Source organism: Odocoileus virginianus, chromosome 5, assembly GCF_023699985.2.
Source record: "Odocoileus virginianus isolate 20LAN1187 ecotype Illinois chromosome 5, Ovbor_1.2, whole genome shotgun sequence".
In the NCBI taxonomy this organism is placed as follows: Eukaryota; Metazoa; Chordata; class Mammalia; order Artiodactyla; family Cervidae; genus Odocoileus; species Odocoileus virginianus.
In genome coordinates this window covers 23,401,649-23,426,396 of record NC_069678.1, presented here as the reverse complement: position 1 = coordinate 23,426,396, position 24,748 = coordinate 23,401,649, and the positions used below count along the sequence as shown (strand labels likewise).

Sequence of the window (24,748 nt, the reverse complement as noted above, 5' to 3'; positions counted from 1 at the left end):
ATACAATTTCTACTTCTTTTTATATATTAAATGATAAAGTTCAAGCATAAACATAAAATGACATTTGTTTTTGAAATGTCACTTTTAAAAATTAGTCTATTTATTTTGGAAAGATTGCTAAAAGGAAAAGTTGTACACTCTGGTAAGGTTTACAATCCATGATCACTAGGAAAGGTAGAGATGGAAAAAATCCTACGGTTTCCTATTCTCATTTGGCACTCTGAATCTGACCTTTAAAAAAGCCAAAGAATGCACAAAAACAGGAGACAGATCCAGGACCCTGATATGAGGGGTCACTTACCTGGTTGTTGGAAAAATAAAGGAGAAACTATTAAAAAATAAAAGACAATTTTTTATAATATAAGGTAAGGTGATTGCTGTATTTCACAAATACATAATGTAACTGATGTACACCATATAAGCTTTCTACAGACACTCAGAACTTAGTCTTTATTGCAGACCAAACCGGTTTGCAAACCAACAATTAGGAAGCACAAGATGATCTCTATGATCCTACTACCAATACTCTGAATTTCTAAACACTCTGTTGGAAGTCATCCAGGCTCAACCATACTACAATCGAGTCCAAAACTAATTTCAAGCATGCTTTTTTAGCATCTGGTTCCAATGACTTCCCTTTAACCCACAAAAGGTCCTGGCTTGAAAAGAATGTTTCCTTCTTTACAAAATACCCTACAAGCAATCCCCAAACTTAAACACACACACACACACACACACACAGCCACCTAAATGTTCACTGGCTGTGCAAAAGTAAAACACATTTTTCCATATAAATGAGTGAGGACTGTGTTCCCAGCATCGTTTCTATTGTCATTTAACCCATAATGATGATCTGTCTACAAATGAGAAAAAGCAATACCGCTGCAAGTCTAAACTTTAAGTGAACAACACCAGAACAGCTGAGCGCCTCGAGGTGCCTGAGGGCAGAAACCTATGCTTCGGAAGCTTTGTTCTTCATGCCACTCACAGAAAACGCCCAACAAGACTGGTTCTCCAATACAGAGTCTGGCCACATCTCTCGAGGGGTCCCTATGACAAACCTCTCCGCCTCACTAGTTTTCTGTGCGTCCCCAGAGATGAGCCCGCGAGTGCATAAACCCCTCTCAGGGTCAATCTGCAAAGCGCATCTCTAGCACAGGAGGGAGCGCCCTCTGGATGGAGGTGCCAATACTGCGCGGTTCTTTCCTCGGGGCCCAAAGGATCACACATAATTACATGTTTCCCAAGTTCCAGATCTGGCTCAGGGCAGCTGAGAGCCAGACAGTAAAATTATCTCTAAGTAGCCAAATGCCTAGCAAGGTCCCGTATTTAGATAAAACTCTGTTTTTTCTACACAGGGAAATCCTCAATTATAGTTATTTACTCTTTCTTTTTACCCACAAAACTAAGAAGCTTCCCTTCCAGATTTCAGTTCAAAGGGACAGTAACAATTGCTGAGTGCCCCTGTGTGGCACTATTTTATTCCCACTTAAGCCTTTAAGTGTCTTGTCAAGGCCACTCGGCAATGACATAGGGCCCATGACCTGAGACTCAACCCCATCTGGTGGCTCAAGTCCGAGGAGGCAGAGTCGGTGCCAGGAGGCAGCAGCCAGCTGAGTGCACTGGTAAGGTAGTTTAAAAAAAAAAAAGCTGACACAAGGCTCAGACTGCAGCAGCCCATTCACTAACTGCTCCTTACGCAAACAGAGGGTGCTTGGGAGGTTTTTTTTTTAACTCATTTCTCCCTAAAATTAAGTTCTCCCAAAGTGTTGGTACTTACCTGGGTTTCTCTGAAATGTGCCAGCCTCGAGGTTTGGGGGCGGGGGTGTCGGGGTTTTTACTCCAAAGGACCCCATACTCCTACTAGGCAGCACAAGGCGCCACTCCCAGAGCAGCGGTGAGGTGGCCAGACTCGGCTGCACCCGCTCGTAGTTGTAGCATACTGATCTGCAATCTTCCCTATGGCACATGAGATCTTTAGTTGTGGCATAGGGGGTCTAGTTTCCTGCCCAGGGATCAAACACGGTCCCCCTGCTCTGAGAGCGGGGTCTCAGCCCTACAGGGGCCATCAGATGCGGACGCATCCCTCCTGGCCCTGGCTGCCTTAGCACGGGCAACCTTGAGCTTCCCTGAGCATTTGTGGAGCAGCGAGATGAGGCACTCCAGAGACAGGTGGCAGGACGACCGTCTGAGAATTATACCATCAGAGATCACTCAATAGGAAGGGAAGACAGAGTAAGAGACTACGCATATGAATAAAGAGACCAAGAATAGCACACACCCCATTGTTTAGTAAGGATCTCTACCGAGGCTGATAAGAGGACTTGATGGCTTTCTTTTCTATAACCAAGAGGTTTCAAGGGGGGGAACCATTAAAGAATAAAAAAAAATGATGAGGGTCTCTATCAGAACTCCTCTCTCGAGGGCCATTAATAATTATCAATCAGTTTAATGAAAATGGTAACGTAATTTACTGAAATTTAAAAGTGGCTTCAGGAAATTGGGATGTATTTCCTTGGAGGCAGAAGTGCACAGTGAGGACAAAACATGCTTGCTCATAGATCTGAGTCTGAATCCGGATGTGGACGGCTGACCTTGAGCAAAAGCATTCGCCTTCTTTAGCCTCAGTTTCTTCATCCACAAGATGGCCAGGTAGGAGACACCTATCTTATAGGAACGTATAAGCACTCAATAAGCCAGAGCTAATTCATTTTACTGGTGCTAAGACACAAACTATACTTGACAAATTCCTTTCTTTTTTTTTTTTTTTTAAAGCAAAAGGAGTTTTAAGCACTTACTCTTCCTGGTAAAGTATAGGGCATTTATAGAAAATCATGTAGAGCTTATCATCACAATCCCAAGGGTATTAACAAGGGATATTGGTTAAGATTAGATTTTAGATAAGATTAAGAATTTACTGTACACAAACATCATGTGTAATTGTAGGGAGGTGAGCTAGAGACCTCTGGTCATAGTCCTCTTTTAGTAACAGAGAAGACTTTAACAGAGAAGACAGCTCAAAGGCGGTGGTATCACAGCCTTAACTTCAGGAAGGAGGGGGACAAAAGGAGGGGAAAGAACAACGAAGACGTGGATCCTGAAAGGCAGGTGGTAAACACAGCAGACAGTGGCCCAGGGCAAACATCTCAATTCTGCCAGCACAGCCGGCAAACTTGGAGTTAAGGTACAGAAAGACTTCAGATGAAAGTCCAGTGCCCCCGTGGGACTGGTGAGGTCTTTCCTACCACCAGTGTGATGGTGAAGTGAGCTGACCCAAACCTGGGAGTGATGAATCCAGACAGCCCTGGCCCCACACAGCAGCCTCCACGGAGGCTGGGGGCGGGGGAGGAGACAGCCACTGTCCCAGGCAAGGCGAGGCGGGCGGGGAGGGCAGGGTGCACAGGAGGGGGTGAGGGGCCTCCCCCCAGATTTGAGTCTGGAAAGGACTTTCTCCTTCACTCCAGCTGATCCTGCCAACAGGTGCGGTTTGGGTCTGAAATGCAGGGGGAAGTTTGTATATAGAAATTTGTATACATTTCATTACAGTCCTCCAATCACTGTGTCATAAATGTCACAACGCAATGAACTGCCTTCTCTTTCTCAGTCTTCAAACCAAAAGGCAGGGAGTTAGCACCAGCATCACCTGTAAACTTGTAGAATGGGATCTGCAACGGACACTGCTAATTCAGCAGATTCGGTGATGCGTCCAGACACTTCTGCTTCAAGGCCTGGTGTAACCTTCCTGGATTCGGCCTTTCCCTCCAGGGACAAGTTCCCAGGCCTACCAGAGCAGCTGCTGCTGGCTTGTTCATCAGTCAGCAAAAACTAGCTAACGTAGGCAAGGCCGCCAAGGGGGCAGACTGAGGAACCGCAGCTGCCTTCTCACAACACGCAGGGCAGCTGCCAGGCCCGCCGACACCTGCGGCAGGCAGAGGGCCTGCGGGAGAGCTGTATGCCTGGGGCCACCCCGTACTGGCTGAGCAACGTCGGGCAGGCTACTTAACCTCTCTGAGTCTCCACTCCCTCCACTAAAACAGAGGACCAGAACCTCACATCTCAGAATAAAAATAAATGGGCAGCTTTTCATCTTTAGCTGCACCCTGCATGTTGCCTAGAAAGCTCAAGGATGCTGGTGGTGGCTCCCACACCAACCTCATGCCTCACGTACCTACCCTAAGATTTGTTTGCAATGGTTTGGAAAGCAAACCTTTCTCCAGTCCTCCTACCATTCACCTTCCTCACTTTCTCAGAGTGCTGATTCTAGAGGCCAAGATCCTCAGAACTCCTCCTGAACCGCTGTCTCCAACCCCCAGGGGACACACGCAGGGACACAGCTGGCCTGGTGAGAGGGTGTCCAGTGCGTCAGTCGCTCAGTCCTGTCTGACTCCGTGACCCCGTGGACTGTAGCCCGCCAGGCTCCTCTGTCCATGGAATTCTCCAGGCAAGAATACTGGAGTGGGTTGCCATTCCCTTCAACAGGGGATCTTCCCAACCCAGGGATCAAACCTGGGTCTCCTGGATTGCAGGAAGATTCTTTACCATCTGAGTCACCAGGAAAGCCCTGGAGTAACCCTTTCATGTGGGAGACTGGCACTGACAGTCCAAGAAAAGGGCTGGGAGAGGAGGATTGAAAAAGGAGAAAGGAAAGGGAGACAGAGTGACAGACAGCAGCCAGAGCAGCAGGTGAAGGGCATGTGGGATACACTGGCAACGGGACATCACTGTGCGCCTCCGCCTGGCGCAGAGCAGCCAAGCTGCGCCTACCAGCTGCCCCTGCCACTCACTCCCGCCACGTACCGGGCCTGAGCACACTCTGCTGATCCCGGCCCTGCGGTTCTGTCTGGAACACCACCCTGCAGGTGTCCCCGACCTTTCCACTCTGGCAAGCCCTTGCTCATCTTTCCTACTTCAGCTCCGCCATCATCCCCGCCTTCTCCAACTCCCCAGCCCTGCGCTGACGTCTCCCTCTGGGTGTTTCCAATGTACTCTGCGCTCCACACCATGTCACTTACCCAACTGCACTGCCTGTCGTCACTTGCATTTTATCTGTCTTCTCCTGTTCCCTTACTCATCTTTGTTGGCCAGATACAAGGAACTCAACAGGCTCTCAACACTGGCTGAATAAACTGATGACTCAGTATCATAGCTTACCTCCTGCTCTGATGGAGCCTCATCAGCTTACTGGAAACCAGGATTCAGCAAGAAGAGGGTTCAAGCACCAGCTCTATCATCTGTTAGCTGTATGTGACCAGAGAAGACACTTGGAGAGACACTCATTTCTGAAACTCAGTTTTCCATATATTAAAAGGAGGGAGTGGGAAGGAAGTTGAAGAAGGGATATATATACACACACACACAGCTGATTCTCTGTTCTATGGCAGAAACCAACACAACATTGTAAAGCAGTCAGTTCAGTTCAGTCACTCAGTCGTGTCCGACTCTTTGTGACCCCATGAACTGCAGCACGCCAGGGCTCCCTACCCATCATCAACTCCCGGAGTCCACCCAAACTCATGTCCATCGAGTCGGTGATGTCATCCAGCCATCTCATCCTCTGTCGTCCCCTTCTCCTCCTGCCCCCAATCCCTCCCAGCATCAGGCTCTTTTCAAATGAGTCAGCCAAAGTATTGGAGTTTCAGCTTCAACATCAGTCCTTCCAATGAACGCCCAGGACTGATCTTTAGGATGGACTGGGTGGATCTCCTTGCAGTCCAAGGGACTCTCAAGAGTCTTCTCCAACACGACAGTTCAAAAGCATCCATTCTTCTGGGCTTAGCTTTCTTTATAGTCCAACTCTCACATCCATACACGACCACTGGAAAAACCATAGCCTTGACTAGATGGGCCTTTGTTGACAAAGTAATGTCTCTGCTTTTCAATATGCTATCTAGGTTGGTCACAACTTTCCTACCAAGGAGTAAGCGTCTTTTAATTTCATGGCTGCAGTCACCATCCGCAGTGATTTTGGAGCCCAAAAAAATAAAGTCTCTCACTATTTCCACTGTTACCCCAAATATTTGCCATGAAGTGATGGGACCGGATGCCATAATCTTTGTTTTCTGAATGTTGAGCTCTAAGCCAACTTTTTCACTCTCCTCTTTCACTTTCATCAAGAGGCTCTTTAGTTCCTCTTCACTTTCTGCCATAAGGGTGGTGTCATCTGCATATCTGAGGTTATTGATATTTCTCCTGGCAATCTGAATTCCAGCTTGTGCTTCTTCCAGCCCAGTGGTTCTCATGATGTACTCTGCATATAAGTTAAATAAGCAGGGTGACAATATACAGCCTTGACATACTCCTTTTCCTATTTGGAACCAGTCTGTTGTTCCATGTCCAGTTCTAACTGTTGCTTCCTGACCTGCATACAGGTTTCTTAAGAGGCAGGTCAGGTGGTCTGGTATTCCCATCTCTTTCAGAATTTTCCACAGTTTATTGTGACCCACACAGTCAAAGGCTTTGGCATAGTCAATAAAGCAGAAATAAATGTTTTTCTGGAACTCTCTTGCTTTTTCAATGATCCAGCGGATATTGGCAATTTGATCTCTGGTTCCTCTGTCTTTTCTAAAACCAGCGTGAACATCTGGAAGTTCACAGTTCATGTATTGCTGAAGCCCGGCTTGGAGAATTTTGAGCATTACTTTACTAGCGTGAGAGATAAGTGCAATTGTGGGGTAGTTTGTGCATTGTTTGGCACTGCCTTTCTTTGGGGTTGGAATGAAAACTATTACACCCCAATAAAAAAAAATAAATGAAATGAGCAGGGAAGAAAAGGAGGGATGAATAATACCATCTACCTACCATGACTGCAACTGACCTCAGGATTTCAAGAAAGCAGATATGAAAAAACTCTGGGAAGTGTTCATGCACTCTAAAGTCCAGATGCTTTCCCAAGCCCCTGACAACATTCTCTCCACAGAATAGACGCAGAGTCATGTGTGAGACCTCAGTCTCATCTCTGTCGACACGTTGCCAGATGTTGAAAAGAAAGTCTAGGGTAGGGAGATGGGAGGGAGGTTTAAGAGTAAGGGAACATATGTATACCTATGGCTGATTCATGTTGATATCTGATAGAAAACAAAATTCTATAAATCAATAATCCTTCCATTAAAAAAATAAATCCCTAGGTGAGCCCAAAGCTTAAGAGTCAGGAAGGTTAACAGTTAAATCATCAGCCTGGGCAATTAAACCAAGAGTGGAATGGTTAAAAAGAAGAGTTTTTTTAAACTCAGTGCCTTTAGAGATCATTACAAGTTACACAGGGGAAAAAACTGAAAAAAGGCAACAAACAAAACTCACCTAACACCTAAAATGCCAGGTATTAGTGATACAACACATTGTTTGCTGGAAAAAAGTATCAGATGGCACCTAGTACTGAAAGTTGCCTACTCCTCTTATGGACCCTGATTAGCTTAGTAGAAACCAGGTTCCAAAGGCAAGATTCAAGTGCTAGCTATGCCATTTACTAGCTGAACTAGCTTACAGAAGACACTTTTATTTCTGAGCCTTAGTTTTAACATACTGTTTAGAACAGCTAATGGGGCTTCCCAGGTGGCGCTAGTGGTGAAAAAAAAAAAAAAAAAAAAATCCGCCTGCCAATGCAGGAGACATGAGACACCGGTTTGGTCCCTGGGTCAGTATTCTTGCCATGGATGAGGAGCCTGGCAGGCTACAGTCCACAGAGTCACGAAGAGTAGGACACAACTGAAGTGACTCACCCTGCACGCAGAACATATAACACCCTCTACACTGAAAAACACCTATCACTTTATCATGGAGAGTTCTTTCGGGTTTAAAAACATTTTCACATTTCACATTTTATTTTCATTGACTCCTGGGTGCTATGCTCAGAGTGGATTCCTTTCCACTTTATGGAGAGGATCAAACATCTGGGAATTCAGTCAACTTGCACCGCAGCATACCAGAGGCTGAGCAGAGTGCAGACTCAGAGCCTTTCGACGTCTCTGCTCTGCGGCTCTTCCCAGGAAGCAGCGTTCCAAGCCTCTCGCAAGCAGGCTGGCTCTGGGAGGCTGCACGAGGCCCTCTCCCAGCCCGCTGCCCCGCTCTGCTCTCCCCGCTTTCCATGCTCTACATCACGGGGACCGCCTCCACACACCAGTCTCGGGCGCCCAGCACATCACCCAAAGCAAGTCTCAAACAGCACATCTTCTACCACCCCGCAGGTGTTCAGACATCTACAGAAATCCTGGGGTGTGCAATTCAGCTGACAGAGGTCACGTGGGTCCCAGTCAGGACAGAAGGTGCTTGTGACAGAAAATGCAAAAACTGGGAAGTGACTGAACCCATATGTGAGCACAGTTTTACTTCCTACCAAGTGGATTCTGTGCCGACCGAAATATATTCAACTGTGAGCTGTTCTGAAACAAGATGCAAGGAAGTAGGATCTGCTGCTATATATAAGTGCCTTACAGGAGGACATCTTTGCTGCAAAATAAATGGAGATTCAAAGAGACTAGAAACAGGTATCTATGGAATGAATTCAGAAAGCCTGACTCACTGGAACTCACCTTTACATGCTAAGGCCCATGATTCGTGGAAAGAGGTCCTGAAGAGAGCTAGCTAGACCCTACATCATTTCAGGGATAAAGACCTAGCAAACTATTAATTACACCTTCAGAAGAGACTTACATAACTTTTCAAACCCAGATAAAATCTTTTTACCTATGTCTTTCGAAAGGAGGCTCCAATAAGTGCTGAGGATCTGTAGGAAAAACAGAAGTATAAAGAAAAGAATTTGGGGGCTAAAATAAAGCAAGTAAGGTATTATTTATAGACTCAAAAAGATATGGCACAGCCAAAAAAAAAGAAAAAAATATGGTGAAGTAAGAGCTACGGATGCAGGGAGCTGCTTCAGGGTGAAGAGTTGGAACAAAAATCAGGACATCAACAGAGCATAATACGGATTTCTTTTTTTTTTAATCTATAAAGATTCAAAAAGGAGGCTGAGTGAGCAATGTACAGTTTAAGAGGCGGGGTGGGGGCTGGCGGAGGGGCACACAGCCACACCAGCTGGAACAGCCCTAGGGCCTCATAGACCCGTCAGTTCCCTGGTGGCCCCTGGCGCTCCCAAACTCAGGACTGGGACCCAGATATTCACACGACACGTAACTCACACAACGGAAGGGGCAACTTGAGAGAAAAGAAACTAGGGCCGGGGCCCTGGGAGGGGCACAGCCTGGGGAACAGGAGTCTTCACGAGGGAGCCCTCGCTGCGATGTTTGAGAGCTGTCTGACCCAAAATCACAACAAGAGCTGCGCCAGCTTGAGTGTGAGTCCCTTCACCCTCTAAGAGACTCTTCAGAATGTCCCACTTATTAAGCCAGACTGTACCAGGTATCCAGCCTGGGCACTGAAGTCGGCCCTAAAAACCACACTCAGGTCCAGGAAAACAAAAACCAGGGCCACAAAACAAAAGCTTCCTTCCAAACGTTCAAAAGGAAACTAAGACAAAGGAAAGAGCCTGAGAATCTGCGTGCTTATGAAGCCAGGAGACAAAAAAATAAACCAGAGAGAACCATCCTCACAATGCTTCCCCAGGGGTTGACAGGATGACCTAATCGCAGAGATACAGGTGTACTGGGTCAGCTCCAAAAATGAGACACATCACAGAGGGAAGAGAATCGTGGGTTTACCTTCCCAACAACTTGGTACTATGTGACCTGGAAGGGACTTTTAGGGCTAAATTCCTAAGGAAGCAAAGTGTCTGTTTGGGATACGGAGCAATCGCAGATTCTTTTCCTGGCTTTCCATACTGTTTCTGGGTCATGGCAGTCACACCTCTCACCTGTTAATTCAGTCCATCTCTCTGAATAATGAGTGCTCGTAATTAAACCTATTTGATATGGAAGAGGGCTTCCCTGGTGGCTCAATCGTTAAAAAAAATCTGCCTGCAATGCAGATGAGATTCAATCCTTGGGTCAGGAAGATCGCCTGGGGAAGGAAACAGCAACCCACTCCAGTATTCTTGCCTGGGAAATCCCATGGACAGAGAAGTGTGGTGAGCTATATTCCATGGGATCACCAGGACTCAGACGCAACCTAACAACTAAATCACCAGCACCACTACCACCACGATATAAAAATTGACCAACGAAGTTACAGATGCTTCTGACTTACTAGTAACTATTCAGAAAAACCTGGTAAAGGCTGGATGAAAAATGTGGAGGAAGGCATCCCCCCCAAGAACAGAACAACTGTGAACCCACACCTACTGTGTAGCCCTCTGCTACTTACTCCAAGAGACGTGCTTTTCCAGCTAAAAACAGCTTTTCTTGTGTTTACAAACCCTCACTACAATCACCCAACAAAACTGGTCACTAACCTCCAACACAGAAAGGTTAGAGCTGAACGTGAGAAAGGCAGACTCAGCGCTGGATCTGACCATTCTACATAAAACAGTAGTTAGTCCCAGACCACTGGCTTCCTCCTCTCTCCACCTTGCACCCCCATGGCCCTGCCCCTTCCCCCCTACATCGCAGGGGCCAGGATCCCTTTAGGGCCACTCCATTAACTGCAACTCCAGAGGGAAATTCTGCTTTTGGTTCTGATCTCTCCTAGATCCAGAACCCACCATTTCACCATGTGAGACAAAGAGAATACTTTGTCTCCAGCTGGGATTCTGCAGAGGCACCACAGTGCCTGACCTCCTGGGCCTGCTCTGCTGGTAAACACTTGAGATCCACAAGACCACAACTCCAGCTTTGTCCTCACCCTCCGCCCTCCCCCCACGCTGGGCCAACTGTACCAAGTAGAAGTAAATCAACACGGACATTCCATCCATGAGAATCTGCCCAGTCATTCTATTGCGTGCACTTTGAAGACTCAGCGTTTCCCCACTATCGTTCGTACTTCCTTCTCATAATCGTGCTATTTGTCTGTCTTTTCCCACACTGGGCTCATTTCGGTCCACATCCACCTGGGCAGTCCCAACTTGTACTCCCTTGCGACCCGCTGTATTTTCTGAAGCCTAAGGATAAGGCAGCGAGCAACCAGAGCTGACAGACCCACAAACATCCATGTCTGCTCCAAATTCCCAGTCTATCTAAAGCCCAACATTTCTTCTAAAAGTTTAACCTCTACCAATTCTTTCCCAGATTCCAGTATGGTCATACAAACAAATGACATAAAACTAAACAGTTGAGGAGAAAAATAAGCAAGTCAAAAAATAATTCTAAACAGCCAGCAACCATATGACAACCCTTAACTTCAAAAGCAATAGCAAACTGACAATAACCTACTCTTTTTTTTTCAACTCAGCATAGCACTTGAAAAATCTGGTAACACCCAACACTCTCAAACACAACAGCTCAGTATGAACAAAGTCTATATGATCATAATATGAAACTCTAACCAAAATGATACATGTAACTATATGAGGAGAGACAAAGGTTAAGTGCTAGCTAAAACCTCACCATCTACAAGTGGAAGTCAATAAAGCACACTTAATATTGGGAGGGGAGAAAAGCAGAAAATTTTCTGAAATAGCAAAATAATCAAAAGAATTGGAAGTGTTTGTCTCTGGGGAAAAGGATGGAGTAGGGGAGGAAGGACTCCTTACTAGGAGTTATAAGATATGCTGAAGGGGTAGTTATCCTCATTGTCATCGTCATCTTCCTAAGAGCTAACATTTATTGGCTGTTTACTATATACCAGGTAACATTTCAGTGGCTTTGTCTGTATTATTACTGCATGTATTATTTCACCTCTTTTGAGAGGGACCATTTTGGTGCCCATTTTACAGATGAGGAAAATGAGGCACAGCAAGCAACTTTGCCCAAGACCACTGCACTAGGTAGTAACGTAGCTAAGGCAGGACTAATTGTCTTTTATACCAAACACATTTCTTTAACTTTTACCACAGTAACATACAGGTTAAATTTTCAATCAGATACCTGCACACAAGCAGCAGCATTTGGAAATAAAAATAGCCAGTTAAATATGAGGGTGTGTGCTACTTCCAATCTATATGACAGAAGGCTCAGATGGGGACAAGGGCAGGCATGACACTGCTCTCACACCAAAATGGTTATTTAGTCTGAACAGGTGCCCCCTGTACACAGGCTGAGCCCACGTATCCTTCCATCAGTGAGAACCTCTGTGTCCTCATTAGGAAAAGTCCAAACTACCCTCTCTGAAGTTTTACTCATACACACCTCATTTTCTCAGACTAGGAAACGTACTCCTAATCTCTAAATGAAGTCAGCCTCCAGGATCTCGGTAGCCAGAGAATGGGAGTGTGTTAATACCCCTATCAAAAGGGCCTTTTGTGTCCTCAGCTTGATTCTGGCATAGAAAGCTCCTCCAGCAAACATGCACACTTAACAAGAAGCTACATAGTTTAAGAAATTGATGGTCTCTGGCAACTGACCCCAGGCTAACCTGAGTCCCTGCCCCACAGGGAAACCCTCTGCTCCCACTGGAGGGGCAGAGAAGGAAAGATAAGAATCACTTCGCAAACATTATTATAAAACATCATTAACACAAAGAAAAAATAATTTTAATTTTTTAAAAATTTATTTGGCTGCTCTGGGTCTTAGCTGCAGCATGCAAGATCTTCAATCTGCTGCAGCACGCACGCTCTTAGTTGTGGCATGTGGAATCTAGTTCTCTGAGCAGGGATCCAACACTGGCCCCCATCTTTGGGAGTGTGGAGTCTTAGCTACTGGACCAGCAGGGAAGTCCCAAAAAGAAAATTTTAAGGAGTCTTTATTTCTCATCAGCACAACTATAGGAACTGGGACAAGATCAGAGTCAGTAACCAACACACTCAAGCCTTCAAGTACGTATGCATGCTGAGTCGCTTCAGTTGTGTCTGACTCTTTGCGACCCCATGGACTATAGCCCGCCAGGCTCCTGTCCATGGGATTTTCCAGGCAAGAATATGGGAATGGGTTGCCTTGCCCTTCTCCAAGGGATCTTCCCGACCCCGGTATTAAACCCGCATCTCTTATCTCTCCTGCATTGGCAGGGGTTCTTTACCACTAGCGCCACCTGGGAAGCCCCTTCCAAGTAGGTATACCCTCAGAATTTAGCACCATTAATTTTATTTACAGGGATGACAACTCCCAGTAAGAATTAACAGAAAAAAGGTGACAGCAGCCATCCGGAGGAGCACTGCTCTCCCCAGGATATTGCTGATGAGGCTAAACTGTCCCCCACATCTCAAGGAGACTAACATTTAGGTAACATAAAATAATCTCAGTCCTGTCCATTCTTGCATAGCTAAGACAATGTCACATTTCAAGGGACACAGTCTCCAAGTGGTTGTGGAGGAATAGAAACGTTTCCCAAGACGGTAATGTTTATGTAAAAGGACTTTATCTATGAATAAGTGTTTGCTTATAATTGAAAAGAAAACGCCTTGTGAGGAAAACAACCAAACTGCACCGTAGAAGGGTGCTGAAAAAATACTTCATTCTTACTTTTTGCTTGGTATATTTCATGTTCATTCCATGCACCAGTGCAGAGCATCATGCTGGGAGCTGCAGCCGCCTGCCCTATAGAGCTTATGCTGAGACTCAGCACAGCAGAGTAGGGCTTGGGACACTGGAGTCGGGGTGTGTGTGTGTGTGTGTGTGTATGTGTGTGAGTGTGCGTGTGAGAGAGAGAGAGACACTGGAGTCGGGGTGTGTGTGAGTGTGTGTGTGTGAGAGAGACACACTGGAGTCGGGTGTGCGTGTGTCTGTGAGAGAGAGACACTGGAGTCAGGTGTGCGTGTGTGTGTGTGAGAGGCACTGGAGTCGGGGTGTGCGTGTGTCTGTGAGAGAGAGACACTGGAGTCAGGGGTATGTGTATATATGTGTGTGAGTATGTGGGTGAGAGAGAGAGATATACTGGAGTCAGGGTGTGTGCGTGTGTGAGTGCGTGTGTGTGAGAGAGACACTGGAATCGGGGTGTGCGTGTGTGTGTGAGAGTGAGAGACACTGGAGTCGGGTGTGCGTGTGTGTGTGAGAGAGAGAGACTGGAGTCGGGGTGTGCGTGTGTGTGTGAGAGAGAGAGACTGGAGTCGGGGTGTGCGTGTGTGTGAGAGAGAGAGACACTGGAGTCGGGGTGTGCGTGTGTGTGAGAGAGAGAGACACTGGAGTCGGGGTGTGCGTGTGTGTGTGTGAGAGAGGAGAGACTGGAGTCGGGTGGTGCGTGTGGTGTGTGAGAGAGAGAGACTGGAGTCGGGGTGTGCGTGTGTGTGAGAGAGAGAGACACTGGAGTCGGGTGTGCGTGTGTGTGTGAGAGAGAGACACTGGAGCCGGGGTGTGCGTTTGTGTGAGAGAGAGAGACACTGGAGCCGGGGTGTGCGTGTGTGTGTGAGAGAGAGAGACTGGAGTCGGGTGTGTGTGTGTGTGTGAGAGAGAGAGACACTGGAGTCGGGGTGTGCGTGTGTGTGTGTGAGAGAGAGACACTGGAGTCGGGGTGTGCGTGTGTGTGTGAGAGAGAGAGACACTGGAGTCGGGGTGTGCGTGTGTGTGTGTGAGAGAGAGACACTGGAGTCGGGTGTGCGTGTGTGTGAAGGAGAGAGACACTGGAGTCGGGGTGTGCGTGTGTGTGAGAGAGAGAGAGACTGGAGTCGGGGGTGTGCGTGTGTGTGAGAGAGAGAGACTGGAGTCGGGGTGTGCGTGTGTGTGAGAGAGAGAGACACTGGAGTCGGGGTGTGCGTGCGTGTGTGAGAGAGAGAGACTGGAGTCGGGGTGTGCGTGTGTGTGTGAGAGAGAGAGACTGGAGTCGGGGTGTGCGTGTGTGTGAGAGAGAGAGACACTGGAGTCGGGGTGTGCGTGTGTGTGTGAGAGAGAGACACTGGAGCCGGGGTGTGCGTTTGTGTGAGAGAGAGAGACACTGGAGCCGGGGTGTGCGTGTGTGTGTGAGAGAGAGAGACTGGAGTCGGGGTGTGTGTGTGTGTGAGAGAGAGAGACACTGGAGTCAGGGGTGTGCATGTGTGTGTGTGAGAGAGAGACACTGGAGTCGGGGTGTGCGTGTGTGTGTGAGAGAGAGAGACACTGGAGTCGGGGTGTGCGTGTGTGTGTGAGAGAGAGAGACTGGAGTCGGGGTGTGCGTGTGTGTGAAGGAGAGAGACACTGGAGTCGGGGTGTGCGTGTGTGTGAGAGAGAGAGACACTGGAGTCGGGGTGTGCGTGTGTGTGAGAGAGAGAGACTGGAGTCGGGGTGTGCGTGTGTGTGAGAGAGAGAGACACTGGAGTCGGGGTGTGCGTGCGTGTGTGAGAGAGAGAGACTGGAGTCGGGGTGTGCGTGTGTGTGAGAGAGAGAGACACTGGAGTCGGGGTGTGCGTGTGTGTGTGAGAGAGAGAGACTGGAGTCGGGGTGTGCGTGTGTGTGAGAGAGAGAGACTGGAGTCGGGGTGTGCGTGTGTGTGTGAGAGAGAGAGACTGGAGTCGGGGTGTGCGTGTGTGTGAGAGAGAGAGACACTGGAGCCGGGGTGTGCGTTTGTGTGAGAGAGAGAGACACTGGAGTCGGGGTGTGCGTGTGTGTGTGAGAGAGAGAGACTGGAGTCGGGGTGTGCGTGTGTGTGTGAGAGAGAGAGAAACACTGGAGTCGGGGTGTGCGTGTGTGTGTGAGAGAGAGAGACTGGAGTCGGGGTGTGCGTGTGTGTGAGAGAGAGAGACACTGGAGTCGGGGTGTGCGTGTGTGTGTGTGAGAGGCACTGGAGTCGGGGTGTGCGTGTGTCTGTGAGAGAGAGACACTGGAGTCAGGGGTATGTGTATATATGTGTGTGAGTATGTGGGTGAGAGAGAGAGATATACTGGAGTCAGGGTGTGTGCGTGTGTGAGTGCGTGTGTGTGAGAGAGACACTGGAATCGGGGTGTGCGTGTGTGTGTGAGAGTGAGAGACACTGGAGTCGGGGTGTGCGTGTGTGTGTGAGAGAGAGAGACTGGAGTCGGGGTGTGCGTGTGTGTGTGAGAGAGAGAGACTGGAGTCGGGGTGTGCGTGTGTGTGAGAGAGAGAGACACTGGAGTCGGGGTGTGCGTGTGTGTGAGAGAGAGAGACACTGGAGTCGGGGTGTGCGTGTGTGTGTGAGAGAGAGAGACTGGAGTCGGGGTGTGCGTGTGTGTGTGAGAGAGAGAGACTGGAGTCGGGGTGTGCGTGTGTGTGAGAGAGAGAGACACTGGAGTCGGGGTGTGCGTGTGTGTGAGAGAGAGAGACACTGGAGTCGGGGTGTGCGTGTGTGTGGAGAGAGAGAGACTGGAGTCGGGGTGTGCGTGTGTGTGAGAGAGAGAGACTGGAGTCGGGGTGTGCGTGTGTGTGAGAGAGAGAGACACTGGAGTCGGGGTGTGCGTGTGTGTGTGAGAGAGAGAGACTGGAGTCGGGGTGTGCGTGTGTGTGAGAGAGAGAGACACTGGAGTCGGGGTGTGCGTGTGTGTGTGAGAGAGAGAGACACTGGAGTCGGGGTGTGCGTGTGTGTGAGAGAGAGAGAGACACTGGAGTCGGGTGTGCGTGTGTGTGAGAGAGAGAGAGACACTGGAGTCGGGGTGTGCGTGTGTGTGTGAGAGAGAGAGACTGGAGTCGGGGTGTGCGTGTGTGTGTGAGAGAGAGAGACTGGAGTCGGGGTGTGCGTGTGTGTGAGAGAGAGAGACTGGAGTCGGGGTGTGCGTGTGTGTGAGAGAGAGAGACACTGGAGTCGGGGTGTGCGTGTGTGTGAGAGAGAGAGACACTGGAGTCGGGGTGTGCGTGTGTGTGTGAGAGAGAGAGACTGGAGTCGGGGTGTGCGTGTGTGTGTGAGAGAGAGAGACTGGAGTCGGGGTGTGCGTGTGTGTGAGAGAGAGAGAGACTGGAGTCGGGGTGTGCGTGTGTGTGTGAGAGAGAGACCTGGAGTCGGGGTGTGCGTGTGTGTGTGAGAGAGAGAGACTGGAGTCGGGGTGTGCGTGTGTGTGAGAGAGAGAGACACTGGAGTCGGGGTGTGCGTGTGTGTGAGAGAGAGAGACACTGGAGTCGGGGTGTGCGTGTGTGTGTGAGAGAGAGAGACTGGAGTCAGGTGTGCCTGTGTGTGAGAGAGGAGACTGGAGTCGGGGTGCATGTGTTGTGACAGTGCAACACTGGTCAGTCGTGTCTGTTTTGTGACCATAAACTGGTAGCCACCAGGGCTCCTCGTCTAGGAATTTTCCGGCAAGAATACGGAGTGGAGTGCATTTCAATCAGTAGGATCTGCCACGGTTGATCAGATCATGTCATGACCTCTGCGTTGGCAGGGGATTCTTTACCCTGAGCACAGTGTGCTGGATTAAGATTCATTCCGACCATACACGTTAGTGTACTTAGCTTTTATACTCTGTACTACAAGTCCTCACCTGGAAATCGGGTAATTACAGTATTTTTTCAGGGTCTTAAAAAGGATTAAAGGGTTAATACATATTGACACTTGGAACATAGCAGGCTCAGGAAATAGTTCCCTATTATTTGTAAAGTGTGTTTGAAAAGAAATAGCAAGAAACACATACAAATAATTCAGTGTACTAGTGGATATAAGGAATAGGTAGTAGAATAGAGTGATTGAGGCCCCACTGGTCATGTCAATGTTACAGAGTGTGTACTTTTGATTAGAGAAAAAGAATGGCAAAGATCGAGTTTGTTCTTTTACAAATTAAAGACTGTAGCCACTCAAACACTGAGCCAACAACTTGAAACTGATATTACAAAGAGACACAGAGAAAGTAATGGTTTTTTTAAGTACAGAGTACTGTTAGTGACGTTCTTTCGGTCTGTGTAGTAATTGAATAACGAGTAGTCTATCATGAGATCAAGTTTTGACTAGTCTGTGTGTCAAAAGATAGGACAGTCACTGAGTCCGATGTGCTTTTGTCCGCTGAGAACACTGCAGTCGGGTGCGTGGTGTCACAGAGCGTATCAGTTAGTATGGCGTCTGTGTAGAGACAACACTGATCGGGGTGTGCGTAGTGTGGAGAGACACTGGAGTCAGGTGTGCGTGTGTGTTAGAGACACTGGAGTCGGGGTGTGCGTGTGTGTGAGAGAGAGAGACACTGGAGTCGGGGTGTGCGTGTGTGTGAGAGAGAGAGACACTGGAGTCGGGTGTGCGTGTGTGTGAGAGAGAGAGAGACACTGGAGTCGGGGTGTGCGTGTGTGTGAGAGAGAGAGACACTGGAGTCGGGGTGTGCGTGTGTGTGTGAGAGAGAGAGACTGGAGTCGGGGTGTGCGTGTGTGTGAGAGAGAGAGACACTGGAGTCGGGGTGTGCGTGTGTGTGTGAGAGAGAGAGACTGGAGTCGGGGTGTGCGTGTGTGTGAGAGAGAGAGACACTGGAGCCGGGGTGTGCGTTTGTGTGAGAGAGAGAGACACTGGAGTCGGGGTGTGCGTGTGTGTGTGAGAGAGAGAGACTGGAGTCGGGGTGTGCGTGTGTGTGAGAGAGAGAGACTGGAGTCGGGGTGTGCGTGTGTGTGTGAGAGAGAGAGACTGGAGTCGGGGTGTGCGTGTGTGTGAGAGAGAGAGACACTGGAGCCGGGGTGTGCGTTTGTGTGAGAGAGAGAGACACTGGAGTCGGGGTGTGCGTGTGTGTGTGAGAGAGAGAGACTGGAGTCGGGGTGTGCGTGTGTGTGTGAGAGAGAGAGACTGGAGTCGGGGTGTGCGTGTGTGTGTGAGAGAGAGAGACTGGAGTCGGGGTGTGCGTGCGTGTGTGAGAGAGAGAGACTGGAGTCGGGGTGTGCGTGTGTGTGGAGAGAGAGAGACTGGAGTCCGGGGTGTGCGTGTGTGTGTGAGAGAGAGAGACTGGAGTCGGGGTGTGCGTGTGTGTGAGAGAGAGAGACACTGGAGTCGGGGTGTGCGTGTGTGTGTGAGAGAGAGAGACTGGAGTCGGGGTGTGCGTGTGTGTGAGAGAGAGAGACACTGGAGCCGGGGTGTGCGTTTGTGTGAGAGAGAGAGACACTGGAGTCGGGGTGTGCGTGTGTGTGAGAGAGAGAGACTGGAGTCGGGGTGTGCGTGTGTGTGTGAGAGAGAGAGACACTGGAGTCGGGGTGTACGTGTGTGTGAGAAAGAGAGACACTGGAGCCGGGGTGTGCGTTTGTGTGAGAGAGAGAGAGACTGGAGTCGGGGTGTGCGTGTGTGTGTGAGAGAGAGAGACTGGAGTCGGGGTGTGCGTGTGTGTGTGAGAGAGAGAGACTGGAGTCGGGGTGTGCGTGTGTGTGTGAGAGAGAGAGACTGGAGTCGGGGTGTGCGTGTGTGTGAGAGAGAGAGACACTGGAGTCGGGGTGTGCGTGTGTGTGTGAGAGAGAGAGACTGGAGCCGGGGTGTGCGTTTGTGTGAGAGAGAGAGACACTGGAGTCGGGGTGTGCGTGTGTGTGTGAGAGAGAGAGACTGGAGTCGGGGTGTGCGTGTGTGTGAGAGAGAGAGACACTGGAGTCGGGGTGTACGTGTGTGTGAGAAAGAGAGAGACACTGGAGTCGCGGTGTGCATTTGTGTGTGAGAGACACTGGAGTCGGGTGTGCGTGTGTGTGTGTGAGAGACACTGGAGTCGGGGTGTGCGTGTGTGTGAGAGACACTGGAGTCAGGGGTGTGCGTTTGTGTGTGAGAGACACTGGAGTCGGGGTGTGCATGTGTGAGAGAGAGAGAGACACTGGAGTCGGGGTGTGCATGTGTGTGTGTGAGAGAGAGAGACTGGAGTCGGGGTGTGCGTGTGTGTGTGAGAGACACTGGAGTCAGGGGTGTGCGTGTGTGAGAGAGAGAGACACTGGAGTCGGGGTGTGCGTGTGTGTGTGAGAGACACTGGAGTCAGGGGTGTGCGTGTGTGAGAGAGAGAGACACTGGAGTCGGGGTGTGCGTGTGTGTGTGAGAGACACTGGAGTCGGGTGTGCGTGTGTGTGAGAGAGACACTGGAGTCGGGGTGTGCATGTGTGAGAGAGAGAGAGACACTGGAGTCGGGGTGTGCATGTGTGTGTGTGAGAGAGAGAGACTGGAGTCGGGGTGTGCGTGTGTGTGTGAGAGACACTGGAGTCAGGGGTGTGCGTGTGTGAGAGAGAGAGACACTGGAGTCGGGGTGTGCGTGTGTGTGTGAGAGACACTGGAGTCGGGTGTGCGTGTGTGTGAGAGAGACACTGGAGTCGGGGTGTGCATGTGTGAGAGAGAGAGAGACACTGGAGTCGGGGTGTGCATGTGTGTGTGTGAGAGAGAGAGACTGGAGTCGGGGTGTGCGTGTGTGTGTGAGAGACACTGGAGTCAGGGGTGTGCGTGTGTGAGAGAGAGAGACACTGGAGTCGGGGTGTGCGTGTGTGAGAGAGAGAGACACTGGAGTCGGGGTGTGCGTGTGTGTGTGAGAGACACTGGAGTCGGGTGTGCGTGTGTGTGAGAGAGAGAGAGAGACACTGGAGTCGGGTGTGCGTGTGTGTTAGAGACACTGGAGTCAGGGGTGTGCGTGTGTGTGAGAGACACTGGAGTCAGGGGTGTGCGTGTGTGTGAGAGACACTGGAGTCAGGGGTGTGCGTGTGTGTGAGAGACACTGGAGTCAGGGGTGTGCGTGTGTGTGAGAGACACTGGAGTCAGGGGTGTGCGTGTGTGTGAGAGACACTGGAGTCAGGGGTGTGCGTGTGTGTGAGAGAGACACTGGAGTCGGGGAGTGCGTGTGTGTGAGAGAGACACTGGAGTCGGGGAGTGCATGTGTGTGTGAGAGAGAGAGAGAGACACTGGAGTCGGGGTGTGCGTGTGTGTGTGAGAGACACTGGAGTCGGGTGTGCGTGTGTGTGAGAGAGAGAGAGAGACACTGGAGTCAGGTGTGCGTGTGTGTTAGAGACACTGGAGTCGGGTGTGCGTGTGTGTGAGAGAGACACTGGAGTCAGGGGTGTGCGTGTGTGTGAGAGACACTGGAGTCAGGGGTGTGCGTGTGTGTGAGAGACACTGGAGTCAGGGGTGTGCGTGTGTGTGAGAGACAGAGTCGGGGAGTGCGTGTGTGTGAGAGAGACACTGGAGTCGGGGAGTGCGTGTGTGTGAGAGAGAGAGAGAGACACTGGAGTCGGGGTGTGCGTGTGTGTGTGAGAGACACTGGAGTCGGGTGTGCGTGTGTGTGAGAGAGAGAGAGAGACACTGGAGTCGGGTGTGCGTGTGTGTTAGAGACACTGGAGTCAGGGGTGTGCGTGTGTGTGTGAGAGACACTGGAGTCAGGGGTGTGCGTGTGTGTGAGAGACACTGGAGTCAGGGGTGTGCGTGTGTGTGAGAGACACTGGAGTCAGGGGTGTGCGTGTGTGTGAGAGACAGAGTCGGGGAGTGCGTGTGTGTGAGAGAGACACTGGAGTCGGGGAGTGCGTGTGTGTGAGAGAGACACTGGAGTCGGGGAGTGCGTGTGTGTGAGAGAGAGAGAGAGACACTGGAGTCGGGGTGTGCGTGTGTGTGTGAGAGACACTGGAGTCGGGTGTGCGTGTGTGTGAGAGAGAGAGAGAGACACTGGAGTCGGGTGTGCGTGTGTGTTAGAGACACTGGAGTCAGGGGTGTGCGTGTGTGTGAGAGACACTGGAGTCAGGGGTGTGCGTGTGTGTGAGAGAGAGACACTGGAGTCGGGGTGTGCGTGTGTGTGTGAGAGACACTGGAGTCGGGTGTGCGTGTGTGTGAGAGAGAGAGAGAGACACTGGAGTCGGGTGTGCGTGTGTGTGAGAGAGAGAGAGACACTGGAGTCGGGTGTGCGTGTGTGTGAGAGACACTGGAGTCAGGGGTGTGCGTGTGTGTGTGAGAGAGAGACTGGAGTCGGGGTGTGCGTGTGTGTGTGGGAGAGAGACTGGAGTCGGGGTGCATGTGTGCACATGTGCACACGGTCAGTCATGTCTGACTCTTTGCGACCCCATAAACTGTAGCCCACCAGGCTCCTCTGTCTAGGAATTTTCCAGGCAAGAATACTGGAGTGGGTTGCCATTTCCAACTCTAGTAGGAATCTTCCCAACCCAGGGATCAAACCCTCATGTCTTGCACCTCCTGCGTTGGCAGGAGGATTCTTTACCACTGAGCCACCAGACTGGCTGCTTGGATTTAAATTCCATTCCCACCATACACCGCTTATGCACTTAAGACATTCTTAACTACTCTGTACTACAAGCTCCTCACCTGGAAATCAGGGATAATTACAGTAACTTATCTTTCAGGGCTCTTAAAAGGATTAAAGGAGTTAATACATATATGACACTTGGAACACACATAGTCAGTGCTCAGAAAAATATTCCCTATTATTTGTAAAAGTGTTTTGAAAAGAAATAGCAAGAAACACACATACAAATAATTTCAGATAGTACTAAGTGATATAAGGAAAATAAAGGTAGTAGAATAGAGTGATTGCAGGCACTCCAACAGGTCATGTCAATGTCTTACAAGAGCATGTGCTACTTTTGATTAAGAAAAAAAGAAGTGGCAAAAGATAAAAGTTTGTTCTTTCTAACAAATTAAAAGACTGTGCCACCCTCAAAACACTTGAGCCCAACAACTTGAAACTGAAATATCTACCTAAGAGCACAGAGAAAAGTAATGGTTTTTTCCTATAAATACAGAGTTCATTTAAAGCTGACTTTCTTTTCCACGGTCATGTGTAGTAACTTTTGACATACACTAGTAGTTCTTAAATTCATGAGATCAAAGTTTTGCACACTAGTCCTATGTTCCAAAACATCAGTGCACAGTCCATCTGCCATCCTAATGCCTGCCTTTCTCCGTCCACACAGCTAAACACTCACGTGGCAGGCAGAGCAGGGGTCAACCAGATGCAGTATCAGTAAGTATGGCTCCTGCTAGTACAGGTCCTACCAACATTAGTCTGACATTCAGCTCTGCAGAGAACAACTACCATGAAGATCAACCAAGAATTATAAACGTATGTAAGATTAACTTTTCAGACCTCAAATTGTGATGTTAGAATGAAAAAAAATTTTACCCAGATAAATCCACACATAAGTTAATGTTATACTCATGGCCCAAAAAAACCAACTCATTATATTCGCTCAAGTATTTTGAGTACCTATGATCTCCTAGGCACAGATAGGTAAACAGAGATGAAAGACATAGCTCAGCCTGCTGGTGGCTGGTGGCTCAAGATGACGGAGTGGAAGAACATGTGCTCATCTTATTCTTCGAGAACACCAAAACTGCAACTAGCCGTTGAACAACCATCAACAGGAGGATGCTGGAACCCACCAAAAAAAGATACCGCAAGTCCAAAGACGAAGAAGAAGCCACAACAAGACAGTAGGAGGGGTACAGTCACAATAAAATCAAATCCCATACACAGCAGGTAGGTGACCCACACACTGGAGAACAATAATACCTAAGAAGTTCTCCCATTGTTGTGAAGGCTCTGAGCCTGGGGATCCGGCAGAGGGACTAGGAACCCCAGAGACCGTGACTTTGGAGGCCAGTGGGACTTGATTACCGGTTTCCCGCAGGACGGGGGGCAGTGGACACCACGCTACAGGGAGGAGAACACAGGATAGGAACCTCAATTCAGAGCACAGCCGACAGAGAACACCTCCTTTTGAAGAGAACAGACAAAAGCGGAGGGGCCAACAGAAGCAGGCACACATACAGAAATATGGAAGTGAGCTCTCTGAGATCCGGGAACTGGAAGCTGACGACAGGGTAGGAAAGGACAGGCACGGTCCACGGGGAGACACAGAGCGCGGCTGGAGAGACTAAGCCACAAGCCCAGCTGGGAGGCAGTCCTGGTAGCAAGGCTGGAGGCAGAGAAGAGCCACGAAGCATTGTGGGGGACTGATAAGCATGAGTCCCACATGCAAAATGCCAGGCTGGAGGAAGCACAAGCTGGAATCAAGAGTGACAGATCAAAAACCTCAGATACACAGATGACAGCACCCTTATGGCAGAAAGTGAAGAGGAACTAAAGAGCCTCTTGATGAAAGTGCAAGAGGAGAGTGAAAAAGCTGATTTAAAACTAAACATTCAGAGAATTAAGATCATGGCATCCGTCCCATCACTTCATGACAAATAGATGGGGAAACAGTGGAAACAGGGACAGACTTTATTTTGGGGGACTCCAAAATCACTGCAGATGGTGACTGCAGCCATGAAATTAAAAGATGCTTGCACCTTGGAAGAAAAGCTATGACAAACCTAGATAGCATATGATAAAGCAGAGACACTACTTTGCCCACAAAGGTCCGTCTAGTCAAAGCTATGGTTTTCCCAGTAGTCACATATGGATGTGAGAGTTGGACCATAAAGAAAGCTGAGCACTGAAGAATTGATGCTTTTGAACTGTGGTGTTGGAGAAGACTCTTGAGAGTCCCTTGGACTGCAAGGAGATCAAATAAGTTAATCCTAAAGGAAATCAGTCCTGAATATTCATTGGAAGGACTGACGCTGAAGCTGAAGGTCCAATATTTTGGCCACCTGATGCAAAGAACTGACTCCTTGGAAAAGACCCTGATGCGCTGGGCAAGACTGAGGGCAGAAGGAGAAGGGGACGACAGAGGATGAGATGGTCGGATGGCATCACCGACTCGATGGCCATGAGTTTGTGCAAGCTCTGGGAGTTGATGATGAACAGGGAGGCCTGGCATGCTGCAGTCAGTGGGGTCACAAACAGTTGGACAAGACTGAGCGACTGAACTGAACTGAGGCATGACCCCTCCAGCAACAATGTGGAGAATGTTTTGAAAGAAGTACCAGATTGGCTGCTGGGACATCTGCCACTGGAGAGTTATCCAATCAAGAAACAGAGACGCAGGGGAGGAGTCGTGCTGTACTGAGTCACTCAGTTGTGTCTGATTCATTGTGACCCCACGGACTGTAGCCCAGC

General features: G+C 49.3%; 1 protein-coding gene across 2 annotated transcripts in view; it reads right to left on the bottom strand.

Annotated features, from left to right (window-relative positions):
• UCK2 (uridine-cytidine kinase 2) overlaps positions 1-24,748 on the bottom strand; it is an 88,421-nt gene that overhangs the window by 43,776 nt on the left and 19,897 nt on the right. The window lies entirely within an intron of this gene.